Consider the following 9,228-nt stretch of genomic DNA (forward strand, 5'->3'; position numbering starts at 1 on the left):
AGGGGCACACAGTGGACCTTAAAATTAACACTTGTAATAGGGACACCTAGCTAGCACAGTTGTTAGAGTACATGACGTTTGATCTCGAGGTCATGGGTTCAAGCCCCACCTTGGGTGTAGAGCTTTCTTAATAAATAAAAATCAAAATAAAAAAAATCACCTGTAATGTATTTCTAAGCCTAGGTTGTGGGACATTGCTGCTTAACTATTTTTAAAGTGTAATATATGTTTATACAGTCTTCTCTCTGTATTATATATGTTGTGATAAAATTGTTGAAATAAAAATGAACTGAAAGTCCTGTTTCTCGAGTGGATGCTTGAGTGATCCTGGGCCCCAGTGAGGCAGATCTAAGGCAGAGTTATTTTGACTTTGATAGAGAGGAGGAAACTCCCAATTACTTAGGTATTAAATTCTCCTAGGAAGCTTTTTTTTTTTTTTTCCCCCCCTGACTTGCAGAGGCCTGTTCTTTAGGGATTGAGTCACTGGAAACATTAGGAAAGATGTGGTTACTTCTTTACCAACTGCTGGGCCCTGCTTGTTCTCTGCCTTAATTCAGATATTACTGGGGGATGGGGAGCCCCTAATTATAGTCAGTTACTGACTCATAACCATACTTTGCTCGTGGTTATTTCCTCTGAGAAGAATATATGTGGTGTTTCTGCCTGACGTGTGTGTGTGTGTGTGTGTGTGTGTGTGTGTGTGTCATTGCTCCGGAATGTCTTTACATGACCTTCAGCACAGGGTGGGCCTTGCTGGGAAGGCTTCACCAGCTTCAGCGGAGGGCTGGGCAACTCTAGAAGACACGCCCAGGCGATGGGTGTGGCTTGTAAGTGTCCAGTCTCACGGCTGTCATTTCACATTACCTGCTGTGTGGTCAGTAGTAACGGAACAGAATATGGAAGCTGACCTGTTCCTCTGGACTAGTCAGGACTCTAGGTTGCAAGGGGCAGAAAACCAACCCACAGATTAAACCACGAAGAGATTTATAGGCTCACTTAACTTTGCAGCGTAGAAGGAGATTCTGGCCCAACTGGACCCAAGCATTCCAACAAAATCGTTAGCATGTTTCTATCTGCTTTCTCCAGTCCTAGCTTCTTTTTCAGGCTCTTATTGGCTTGCCCAGGGCCAGGTGACCATCCCTGATGCAATCACATGGACTGGAGTGGTAGACTGGTCTCAGTGACAGCATATATACATATCCATCCCTGTCGGGGCTCCTGGGTGGCTCAGTCGGTTGAGCGTCCGACTTCGGCTCAGGTCACGATCTCGCGGTCCGCGGGTTTGAGCCCCGCGACGGGGTCTGGGCTGATGGCTCAGAGCCTGGAGCTGCTTCAGATTCTGTGTCTCCTTCTCTCTCTGCCCCTCCCCCGCTCATGCTCTGTCTCCTCTGTCTCAAAAGTAAATAAACATAAAAAAAAAATTTATATACCCACCCCTGTCCTGGGGAGGGGCTTGGATCCACCATCTGACATGGACTGAGAGAAGAAAAGGTAGTTTTCACACATAGAAACTACCCCTGGAGTCAATTTTCAATAACTAATGTTTGAATTTATATGATGTCACGATAAATTTTAGGTCTGAGTTAGGAACTACCATTATCTTCTGACCTGGACATAGTTTATAAGTCTTCACACTTAAAAAAAAAACCATGCTTAAAAACCTTGAGGGGCACCTGGGTGGCTCAGTCAGTTGAGTGTCTGACTTTGGCTCAGGTCCTGATCTCATGGTGGGTGAGTTCGAGCCCCGCCATGGGCTCTCTGCTGTCCATTCCCCTTCTCTACCCTTCCTCTGCTGGCGCTCGCTCTCTCTCAAAAATAAGTAACTGTTAAAAAACAAAAGACATTAAAATCTTTAAAAAAAACTTAAAAAACGTTGAGGTTTCCAATTCAGATGAGTAAAGAAAGTCGTTTTTACTAAAGCAGTTTGACGGGAATAGAGTCCTTATGTCTGTATACTGAATGGGGGAAAAGTTAACAGGAGAAGTCAATCTGCTGCCTCTGATGGGTCTCAGAATAATTTACTCTGACTTGGGGCCTTCAATTCGATTTGATTAAGCAGTTCATGGTTTCGGCCTAGTTCAAAGACTTGTGCATGCAGTGTTCTCACTGAAGGGATTTCTTTCACAGTACCTAGGGAAAAAAGGGCTTTTAGATCTAAGAAGTTTGTCCCCAAACTCCTCCTTCATTTATTTCTCACTTGGTATTGTGCCTTCTCTGTGGGGACCTACATTACTTTCTTTCATTGCACAGTGGGTAACATGGACTTTGGGGATACACTGCTTGCTTGCAAATGCCTTACTAACTCTGTGACGTCGACTCTGTTAGTCACTTCGCCTCTCTGCGTCTTCCATTCCCTCATCTGGGAAAACCTCCTACATAGGATTGCCTGCAGAAACTCCTTACGACCTTGCTGGGCACATAGTGAGCACTTTATGAGTGATTTCTACCACTCTTATTATTTCAGGGGCTCTCAAAGCACACAACCAAGGGGCCTGTTTGACTTCTGGTTGAGATGGGAGCGTGGAGGGCAGAGGGCAGGCGCCCGAAGCTGGGAAGCCCTATTAAAAGTAGAACAGAAATAGACAGGAGGAAACCAAGCGCTTTCTCTTCAGATTGCTATCAAACCACGCTTCGTTGCAGACTCTGGACTTGGGTATGGCCAGAGATCAAAGGCCCTCTTATGTGCGGTGACATTTCTGAGCACAGGGCTGAGTTGTAAAACTCTTGAATGGAAGATTTTGGCACTTGGAACAGCTTGGGATAGAAAGGCAGAATTTTTATAGAGGCGATTCATAGAACTGCTTATACTCATGGAGAATCCAGACTGTTATGACTCACTTGTCTCTTTATTGCTTTGGACCAAGAACTGTTGTTTCCTTTTAAGTCCCTCTGTAGGAGCTGAGCTACAGCCTAAGGCCGACATAACTCTTTCGGGAAGACAGTGTGGCTTCAGTGAGCGTGAACAGGAATACCCCCTTGTTGGGCTGTGGGTCAAGCGTACTGGACAAGCCGAAAAAGGATTTTATTTTTACCAGGAGATAGAGTTTCTTTTGGAAACTGGCAGCATCCTTAATGCTTCTTTAACTTCAGATAAGCTTCCCTTTTGTCTGTCTGCCCTTTTCATCGTATGAAAGCATAGGCTAAATTTGATTGTGTGACAAGCAGGGGGACAGTGGAACAACTTTGGGAAGTAGAAATCAGTGTGCCTGGGTGGCCTGCTATGCAATTAGGGATAGCAGAAGGGGTCATTTGGAGTCCGGCTTGCCCGAGGTTCTGTCGGGTCTCCTGGGAAGCACTGGGAAGTGGATTTTTGGGCTGATGGTAAGGCCTCGTGTGGTAGGCAAACTTCTAAGACAGCTCCCGGTGTTCCCCACCTCCTGGCACTTTACTCCTTCGTGTAACCTCCTCCTCATGTGTTCTTGCTGGACCTAGTGACCTGCTTCCCATGAACAGAATAGGACAAAGGTAGTGGGATGTCACTTGCATTATTAGGTTACAAAGGACTGTGATTTCTACCTTGCAAGGACACTCTTTCTTGTTGCCCCTTTCTCATACTCTTCCTTGTCTTCTGTTTTATGCTTTGAGGAAGCCTGATGCCATGTTGGAAAGGCCCATGTGGCAGGGAGCTGAAGGTGGCTTTTGGTCTATATCCTGCAAAGAACTGATACCCTCAGTCCAATACCTGTGAGGAACTGAGTCCTGGCACACTAGGGGAGTTTGGAAGTATGTCCTGCCCCAGTTGAACCTTGAGTTGACTGCAGTCCAGCTGTCACCTTGACTTCTGTCTTGTGAGAGGCCCTGAACCAGAGGACCTAGTCAGGCATTGCCTGGCTTCCTGGCCCTCTGAAACTGTGATTTGTGTATTGTTTTAATTTGCTAAATTTGGGCATAATTTTTAATGCCTCAGTAGGTAACTAATATAGCAGGTCAATAACATTTACCATCTCAAGCAAAGAGGGAAACAAAGTCTGCCCTCAAACTCTGGGGTTTTGAGTTCTCAAAGTGGGTTGGGAACTCACTATGAGGTAGCAGATTATCCTGAATTCACTGAGACAGAGTTTCTGGGTCTCTGAAGAACAAGGTCTAGGGTTAGGTATGTCTTTAATATAGTACCTAGGGTTTATCTCAAGACCTTGGGAAAGAATGCCAGAACCAGAAAAGCCATGATTTCTCTGGGATCCTGACTGAAGTTGAAGTCACTGGTTGGGAGGAAATCTACCCCCTTTGGTGACAAAGAGTAGGAAGTGATAAGTGTGAGACGGAGAAGCACATTCAGGTCTTCATTCACTGATAACTCTGGTTTCAGAATAGGATTACCATATGGGGGGCACCTGGGTGGCTCAGTTGGTTAAGTATTCAACTCTTGATCTCAGCTGAGGTCTTGATCTCAGGGTGTTGATTGATCTCAGGGTCATGAAATGAAGCCTTGCATTGGGCTTCAAGCTCGGTGTGGAGCCTGCTTCAAAAAAAAAAAAAAAAAAAAAAAAAAAAGGAAGGGGGAGGAGCCAAGACAGCAGAACAGCATGGAAGTTTTTTCTGTGTCTGGTGTCCATGAGATACTGCCAGACCAACAATAAACCATCCTGCACACCTAGAAAACTGATCTGAGGAATAACACAACAATCTGCACAACCTGAACCACGGAATCAGCAGGTACGCGGTGCAGAGAGGTGAACTGGGGGAGAGAGAAGCTGTGGAGGGCAGGAAGCCACTTTTGCCGTGAAGAGAGGACAGAGACGGGGGCGGGGGCGGGGAGAGAATAGGGGAAAAGCATCCCCCCCACCCAAAGCAGCTGGAGAGAAAGTGGAAAAGTGGAAACAGCCACAGGGACTGAACTAGAAAGGGAGAAAGGAGAGGGTTTAAATTCCATTAAGACTATAAACAGGGGGGGCACAGAGTCTGAAACTGCAGCTCGATACCTGGTGGTGCTCTGATGGGAAGGGCAGATCCTCAGGAGCAGAGTGGGGCCCAGGGTTCTTCATGCCACATGGGGAGAGGCGGTTGCCCTGCTGGGAGGACACCTGGTAGAGGCTGTGTGGGTCCCCAAAGGCAAGGCCCCAGTGGACCCGGGAGAACAACCACATTCGCTGGTGCTGGAACAAGGTCGTTAAGGGTGAAGCCTGGTGCCAGGTGTGTGTTGTGAGTTTCCATAGTCCCTGAAATGCTGCTGCTGGACTATCTCGCAAACCTTTTCTGGGGTGGGCTGGCACCCAGCCACAGTCTCTTGGCTTCGGCAGCAGCAGGGTTCCGCGAATGTTCCTGGGTGTGGCCGGCACCGGCCAGTGCTCGGTGAGAAGGTCCCGCAGAGGAGCCGAGCGGGTCAGAGCTGTGGTCCCTCAGAAGTAAGGGGTCAGGAAACATAGCTGCATCTGAGATAAAACTCAGGAGGAAAGGGCTGCCTGGGGCTTGGTCACCGACAGCGTAAAAGCGGGAGTGGTCAGAGGCCGAAGACGAAGGACGGGTGCACAATTGCGCATTGGGGAGAACAGAGTTCGATACTAGCGACTGAGTTGCTGGGTGTCTGGGCCACTGTTCCCGCGCATGCGCATAGGTACCTACAAGCACCAAAGCAATCCTCCCCAGTAAGCTAGCTAAGCAGCGCCATCTAGTGGAGAACGGACCCGTTACACTAAGCCCTGCCCAACTGGGCCAACCTCACTCTTCAGGAACACAAGTCTCTCCCCCTGCTTAGTTTATGGACTATAACGTGCTTCATAGTTTGACTTATAGGGGAAAACAAAGTAATTTCAGTAGTATTTCAGTCTATTTGCCGGTCCGTCTATTCAATTTTCTTTCTTTTCTTTTTTTTTCCTTTTTTCCTTTCTTTTTTCTTTTTTCTCTTTTTTGTTTCTTTTCTTTTTCTTGAATACAGAAAGAGAAAAAAATCATTTTTATTTTCAATTTTTATTAAAAATAGTTTTCTTTCATTTTTTTACTATATTTTTACTTTTGTGTAAATTTTTTTCAAATTCTATTTTACTTCCATCATTTCATTTTAGTCTATTCAGTGTATTCATTTTTTCAAATTTTCAAACTATTTCCTTTTTTTTTCTATTTTTCTTTCCCTTTTTTGTAATCTATCAAGCCCTTTCAAACACCCAGACAAAAACACACCTAGGATCTAGCATCATTTATTTGATTTGTGTGTGTGTGTGTGTTTGTTTTTAATTTTTTAATTTTAATATTTTTTAATTTTAATTTTTTAAAATTTAATTATTTTACCTAATTAATTCTTTTTCTCCCTTCAAAATGACGAAGCAAAGGAATTCACCCCAAAAGAAAGAGCAGGAAGAAACGACAGCCAGGGACTTAACCAACACAGATACAAGCAACGTGTCTAAACCAAAATTTAGAATCACGATAATAAGAATACTAGCTGGGATTGAAAACAGATTATAATCCCTTTCTCTGGAGATAAAAGAAGTAAAAGCTAGTCAGGATGAAATAAAAAATGCTATAACTGAGCTGCAAACTTGAACGGAGGCCACAGCGGCAAAGATGGATGAGGCAGAACAGAGAATCAGCAATATAGAGGTCAAACTTAAAAAGAATAATGAAGCAGAAAAAAAGAGGGAGATGAAGGCAAAAGAGCATGATTTAAGAATTAGAGAAATCAGTGACTCATTAAAAAGGAACAACATCAGAATCATAGGGGTCCCAGAAGAGGAAGAGAGAGAAATAGGGGTAGAAGGGTTATGGGACCAAATCATAGCAGAAAACTTTCCTAACCTGAGGAAAGACACAGACATCAAAATTCAGGAAGCACAGAGGACTCCCATTAGATTCAACAAAAACTGACCATGAACAAGGCATATCATCACAAAATACCCAGGCAAGGAGAGAATCATGAAACCACAAGGGAAAAAAGTCCTTAATCTACAAGGGAAGACAGATCAGGTTTGCAGCAGACCTATCCACAGAAATGTGGCAGGGCAGAAAGGAGTGGCGAGATATATTCAGTGTGCTGAATCAGAAAAATATACAGCCAAGAATTCTTTTTTTTAAATATGAAATTTATTGTCAAACTGGTTTCCATACAACACCCAGTGCTCATCCCAACAGGTGCCCTCCTCAATACCCATCATCCACCCTCCCCTCCCTCCTACCCCCCCATCAACCCTCAGTTTATTCTCAGTTTTTAAGAGTCTCTTACGGTTTGCTCCTTCCGTCTCTAACTTTTTCCCCCCCTTCCCCTACCCCATGGTTTTCTGCTAAGTTTCCCAGGCTCCACATAAGTGAAAAAACATGGTGTCTGTCTTTCTCTGTATGACTTATTTCACTTAGCATAACACTCTCCAGTTCCATCCACGTTGCTACAAAAGGCCATATTTCATTCTTTCTCATTGCCACATAGTATTCCATTGTGTATATAAACCACAACTTCTTTATCCATTCGTCAGTTGATGGACATTTAGGCTCTTTCCAAAATTTGGCTATTGTTGAAAGTGCTGCTATAAACATTGGGGTACAAGTGCCCTTATGCATCAGCACTCCTGTATCTGTTGCGTAAATTCCTAGCAGTGCTATTGCTGGGTCATAGGGCAGATCTATTTTTAATTTTTTGAGGAATCTCCACACTGTTTTCCAGAGCGGCCGCACCAGTTTGCATTCCCACCAACAGTGCAAGAGGGTTCCCATTTCTCCACATCCTCACCAGCATCTATAGTCTCCTGATTTGTTCATTTTAGCTGCTCTAACTGGTGTGAGGTCATATCTCAGTGTGGTTTTGATTTGTATTTCCCTGATGAGGAGTAACGTTGAGCATCTTTTCATGTGTCTGCTGGCCATCTGGATGTCTTCTTTAGAGAACTGTCTATTCATGTCTTCTGCCCATTTTTTCACTGGATTATTTGTTTTTTGGGTGTGGAGTTTGGTCAGTTCTTCATAGATTTTGGACACTAGCCTTTTGTCCGATATGTCATTTGCAAATATATTTTCCCATTCCATCAGTTGCCTTTTAGTTTTGTTGATTGTTTCCTTTGCTGTGCAGAAGCCTTTTATCTTCATGAGGTCCCAATAGTTCATTTTTGCTTTTAATTCCCTTGCCTTTGGAGAAGTATCAAGTAAGAAATTGCTGCGGCTGAGGTCAGAGAGGTTTTTCTACTGCTTTCTTCTCTAGGGTTTTGATGGTTTCCTATCTCACATTCAGGCTCTTCATCCATTTTGAATTTATTATTGTGAATGGTGTGAGAAAGTGTTCTAGTTTCATTCTTCTGCATGTTGCTGTCCATTTCTCCAAGCACCATTCGTTAAAACAGCCAAGAATTCTTTATCCATCAAGGCTGTCATTCAAAATAGAAGGAGAGATAGAAAGTTTCCCAGACAAACAAAAATGAAAGGAGTTTGAGACCACTAAACCAGCCCTGCAAGAAATTTTAAGGGGGACTCTCTGAGGGGAGGAAAGATGAAAAAAAAAAAAACACCAAACAAAGACAGAGACTAGAAAGGACCAGAGAACACCACCAGAAACTCCAACTCTACAAGCAAGATAATGGCAATAAATTCCTATCTTTCCGTACTCACTCTAAACGTCAATGGACTCAATGCTCCAACCAAAAGACATAGGGTAACAGAATGGATAAGAAAACAAGATCCATCTATATGGTGTTTACAAGAGACCCACTTTAGACCTAAAGACACCTTCAGATTGAAAGTAAGGCGATGGAGAACCATCTATCATGCTAATGGTCAACAAAAGAAAGCCAGAGTAGCCATACTTATATCAGACAATCGAGACTTTAAAATAAAGACTGTATCAAGAGATGCAGAAGGGCATTATATCATAATCAAGGGGTCTATCCACCAAGAAGACCTAACAATTGTAAACATTTATGTGCCAAATGTGCAGGCACCCAAATATATAAATCAATTAATCACAAACATAAAGAAACTCGATAGTAAAACCATAATAGTCAGAGACTTCAACACCCCACTCACAGCAATGAACAGATAATCTAATAAAAAAATCAACACGGAAACAATGGCTTTGAATGACACACTGGACCAAATGGACTTAACAGATATATTCAGAACATTTCATCCTAAAGCAGCAGAATATACATCATTCTCCAGTGCACATTGAATGTTCTCCAGAATAGACCATATACTGGGACACAAATCAGCCCTCAACAAGTGCAAAAAGATCGAGATCATACTGTGCATATTTTCAGACCACAACGCTATGAAACTCAAAATCAACCACAAGAAAAAATTTGGAAAGATAACAAA

The sequence above is a fragment of the Neofelis nebulosa genome, chromosome 7 (genome assembly GCF_028018385.1).
Source record: "Neofelis nebulosa isolate mNeoNeb1 chromosome 7, mNeoNeb1.pri, whole genome shotgun sequence".
Lineage (NCBI taxonomy): Eukaryota > Metazoa > Chordata > Mammalia > Carnivora > Felidae > Neofelis > Neofelis nebulosa.